This window comes from Brachyistius frenatus, unplaced genomic scaffold, assembly GCF_029030835.1.
Source record: "Brachyistius frenatus isolate BFR_SWC_R1_liver_20210118 unplaced genomic scaffold, ASM2903083v1 Contig_381, whole genome shotgun sequence".
Taxonomy (NCBI): domain Eukaryota; kingdom Metazoa; phylum Chordata; class Actinopteri; family Embiotocidae; genus Brachyistius; species Brachyistius frenatus.
The window spans coordinates 87,501-92,500 of NW_027210980.1; the positions used below are offsets into that span (position 1 = coordinate 87,501).

General features: G+C 46.2%; 1 protein-coding gene across 1 annotated transcript in view; it reads right to left on the bottom strand.

Annotated features, from left to right (window-relative positions):
- The window catches only part of dennd4b (DENN/MADD domain containing 4B), a 43,936-nt gene extending 41,493 nt beyond the window's left edge, over positions 1-2,443 (bottom strand). Inside the window, exon 1 of the mRNA XM_069724546.1 lies at positions 2,317-2,443. The gene's annotated coding sequence lies outside the window, so the exon portion shown is untranslated. The remainder of the gene's footprint in view (positions 1-2,316) is intronic.
- Between the last annotated feature and the right edge of the window lie 2,557 nt (positions 2,444-5,000).

A 5,000-nucleotide genomic window follows, 5' to 3' on the forward strand; every position in this document is an offset into this window, starting at 1 on the left:
ATCGGTTTGGGTCTGATGGTTCAGGTTGGGAATTACAAACTCGTGTTCAGACACTTACACATTTCTAACACTCTTAATGCTAGCTGAGGACAGGTGAGGACAGCTGAGGACAGGTGAGGACAGGTGAGGACAGGTGAGGACAGGTGAGGACAGCTGAGGACAGGTGAGGACAGCTGAGGACAGCTGAGAACAGGTGAGGACAGCTGAGGACAGGTGAGAACAGGTGAGGACAAGTGAGGACAGCTGAGAACAGGTGAGGACAGCTGAGGACAGGTGAGGACAAGTGAGGACAGCTGAGAACAGGTGAGGACAGGTGAGGACAGCTGAGGACAGGTGAGGACAGGTGAGGACAGCTGAGAACAGGTGAGGACAGCTGAGGACAGGTGAGAACAGGTGAGGACAAGTGAGGACAGCTGAGAACAGGTGAGGACAGCTGAGGACAGGTGAGAACAGGTGAGGACAAGTGAGGACAGCTGAGAACAGGTGAGGACAGCTGAGGACAGGTGAGAACAGGTGAGGACAGCTGAGAACAGGTGAGGACAGCTGAGGACAGGTGAGAACAGGTGAGGACAGGTGAGGACAGCTGAGGACAGGTGAGGACAGCTGACGACAGGTGAGGACAGCTGAGAACAGCTGAGCCAGCTTTTATTTTGAAGTCCGGGGTGTTTTAGTGGGCCAGATGTGGAGTGAAAGTTTCCTGTCGTCTCTGCAGCGACACATTCCTGATGTGAGGCGACTCGTCCCGCCGGCGCCGTCTGCCAGCACAAACATGTGTCACGGACCAATCAGGTCGTCACGCTGAGGTCACATGACTGACGGGAAGCTGGTCGTGTTTGAACAGAAGACCTGTTTCTGATGTCTTCAGTCAGGAAACACAAGAAAAACGAATGGAGTCTGGTGGTGACTTCATCATGTACGTTACTGCAGCTGTTCACCACCCTCGACCTGCTGCCTGTCAATCAAACTCTAATGATCAAATGACAACAGGAGGATTTATCTTTTACAGGATATTTTAATGGAAGTGATTCTGTGTGTTTTTAAAGTTTTTCTAGACGTCTTCGATAAACAGATTTTTTTTTCCAAAATCACTTCCAAATAATTGATCGCATCGAGTTTTAATCACAAACTCAAATTTAAAACATCACCTTGGAATTAAATGATGAGAAAAACTGACTAACATTAAGTTTATTTCTGCTTTTTTTGTTGCATTTCTGATTCTGATACTGTTCACTTTTATTTTGGAAGTTTAGTTTCGTTCAGATTTGTACTTTTAATCCGATTATTGTTGTGATCAAGTTTCAATCAGCTGATCTGAGTCAGACAGGTTTTATACAAACACTGATGATAAGGAGCAGAGAGACAGAAGACAGACAGACAGCTGCTGCCTCTTCCTCCTCCTCTTCCTCCTCCTCTTCCTCCTCCTCTTCCTCCTCCTCTTCCTCCTCCTCCCTGATGAAGCTGAAGCTGCAACAAACAGGCGGAGCAGCTGTTGGGGCTTTAAACCCCCTCCACCTTCAGCCTCCCCCGGATTCCAGTATCGGACGCGACTCTCATTTATTTCCAAAACACCTGCATGACGTCAGCTCTTCCGGAAATAAAACCGGGGTGACCGGCGGCCGGACGGCCGGCGGGGTGTGTGTGAGCCCGGCGGCCGGACGGCCGGACGGCCGGTCACCGTGGAGCCACCCGGAGCCTGCACGGAGAGGGGTTCCATTATCGGACGCAGGCTGTTGTTTGTGACTTCATTTAAATTCCGTTTTGTTGTTGTTGTTTTACCGGCAAGAAAAAAAAGCGTTCTCCCGGTAACACCGTGTGAACGCTTTCAGACCCGGTTCGTACGTTCATCTCCGGTTCCGAACGATGAGCGGCTCCGTCACGCTGCAGGTGTTCACATCAGTGTGAAAACACCCGGAGCCGGTGGGTTTACCGGAACCGGTGGGTTTACCGGAGCCCGGTGGGTTTACCGGAACCGGTGGGTTTACCGGAGCCCGGTGGGTTTACCGGAACCGGTGGGTTTACCGGAGCCCGGTGGGTTTACCGGAGCCGGTGGGTTTACCGGAGCCCGGTGGGTTTACCGGAGCCGGTGGGTTTACCGGAGCCGGTGGGTTTACCGGAGCCGGTGTCACGTTCACGGATTTCAGACAGAAAACCCGAAGAAACGCTTCGTCCGATAATAGCAGCACGCAGAGTTCCCGTTCAACTCAATGCCTTCTGACGTTTGCTAGCTCTCGGCGTTAGCTCGCCGCGCCGTTCCCGTTACCGGGCCCGTTAAATGCGGCGCATACGGCCGGCAGAGCGGGCTGACGGTGTCCGTACCTGGCTGTCGGTGCTGCTTTGTCCCGCGGGTGGCTGGAAGAACCATGTTTAGGTCATTCTCGCAAATGTGACGTCCATGTTTGCTGTCTGCTTGGAAGAGCCGCAGCACGAGCGACTCGGCGACAACATCACTGACAGCTTCCGGCGCCAACCTTTCACAATAAAACAATGATCAATTCAATTCAATTCAACTGGAAGACCTCCTTCAGGAATTTCATGTCTACGGCTGTAAAAGAAATGTGGTGGACTAAAAAAACAACAATAATATTTTCCGATGAAATGTGGAGCTATTAAGAAATATTATATGATATTCATAAAAAAAACAAAGACTTTTATGTTTTCTTTGTTTTTATTTATCTGGCTGCGAACAAATGCGAATAAGAAATCTGGCAATGATTTGTTTTACAAAATGTTTTTATGTCTTCAGTATTTTATTTAATTCTCCTTTTTATCAGCAGAGAATCTGACAGTTTGAATCTGTCCTCGTGTTTTATGTGCAGTTTATTTGAAAACCTTTTAAATGTGACTCTGTGGTCACTGGAGATGTTTTGGTTTTTGTTTCTCTGAAGGTGAAATACAAAAAAGACACTTTTATTTTGAAGTCAGAGCACGTTGGCTTCCGCTGTTGTTGTGACTTTCTTGTTGCAGCTGTCAGACAAACTGGGATAAATTATTGCTGCTCCGCAGGTTTTTAAATACGACGGCTGCAAGACATTTTCATCATTTTATCATCATCATAATCATTATAATCCTCCCGGTCCTCCTCCTCATTTTATCATCATCATCATCATCATCATCCTCCTCATTTGAAGTCTAAATCATCTTCCTCCTCCTGACTCCTCCCACTTCTGTACATTTACTCCTCCTCCTTGTCATCATCCTCATTATGATTGACATTTTCCTCCTCCTCTTCATCCTGACTCCTCTCAGTTCTCCCTGTTCATCAGACAGATGCTCCAAGTTCCGTATGTTTCCGTGTCACATATGTTTGTGTCACATGTATGTTTGTGTGTCACGTATGTTTCTGTGTCGCGTATTTTCTGTGTCACATGTTTTCGTGTCACGTTTCCTTGTCACACGTATGTTTCCGTGTCACGTATGTTTGTGTCACATGTATGTTTCTGTCACGTATGTTTCCGTGTCATGTATTTTCCGTGTCACACGTATGTTTCCATGTCACGTGTGTTTGTCACATGTATGTTTCTGTCACGTATGTTTCTGTCACACGTATGTTTCTGTCACGTATTTTTCTGTGTCACACGTTTCCGTATCACGTATGTTTCCGTGTCACACTTATGTTTCCGTGTCACGTATGTTTCTGTCACGTTTCCGTGTCATGTATGTTTGTGTCATGTATGTTTCTGTCACATGTATGTTTGTGTCACGTATGTTTCTGTCACGTATTTTCTGTGTCACACGTTTCCGTATCACGTATGTTTTCATGTCACATGTTTCCGTGTCACACGTATGTTTCCGTGTCACATATGTTTCCGTGTCAAAGGTATGTTTCCGTGTTGCGTATGTTTCCGTGTCAAAGGTATGTTTCCGTGTTGTGTATGTTTCTGTGTCACGTATGTTTCTGTGTCACACGTATGTTTCCGTGTCACGTATGTTTCCGTGTCAAAGGTATGTTTCCGTGTTGTGTATGTTTCTGTGTCACGTATGTTTCCGTGTCAAAGGTATGTTTCCGTGTCACGTATGTTTCCGTGTCACACGTATATTTCCGTGTCACACGTATATTTCCGTGTCACAGGTATGTTTCCGTGTCACAGGTATGTTTCCGTGTCACAGGTATGTTTCCGTGTCAAAGGTATGTTTCCGTGTCACGTATGTTTCCGTGTCACACGTATGTTTCCGTGTCACGTATATTTCCGTGTCACAGGTATGTTTCCGTGTCACAGGTATGTTTCCGTGTGTGTACCACCAGTCGAGCCGTAGTATGTTTGATTTGTTTATTTTCTGTAAAATACGTGACGTACAGTCGCTTTAAAAATCTCTGTTAACTTCAGAAGCATCTCTGGAGGTAAAACACAAATATTTACAACACACGCGGCGTTCTCGGTTCTACACACGTTCTACACACACGGAACCACACAACCGTCACTCAGCAGAACCCACGCTCAGCGCTTGTTTGTTTGTTTTCCTCCGTAGCCTAAAAATACAAACAAAACATCAAACTATGAACAACATTAATAATGAGAGAAATTAATATACATCAATACAAAATATGAAAAAATATGAAATATGGCCTTTAAACTGATCCCCACACACACACACACACACACACACACACACACACACACACACACACACACACACACACACTGCCTCGCTGGTCAACAGCTCCCCCTAATGGCAGAGTCCGGAGCTGCATGTTAACTCGCATAATAAGGTTTATTGCATAACACACACACACACACACACACAGACAAGACAGACAGACAGACACACACACACACACACACACACACACACAGACAGACAGACAGACACACACACAGACAGACAGACAGACACACACACACACACACACACACACACACACACACACACACACACACACACACACACACACACACACACACACCGGATGACATCAGGAAACAGACGGGTGAATTTTGAACATATTTTAAGTATTTTAAAAGTTTTGTTTTGTTCGATGACAAAGATTTAAAACGATTTTA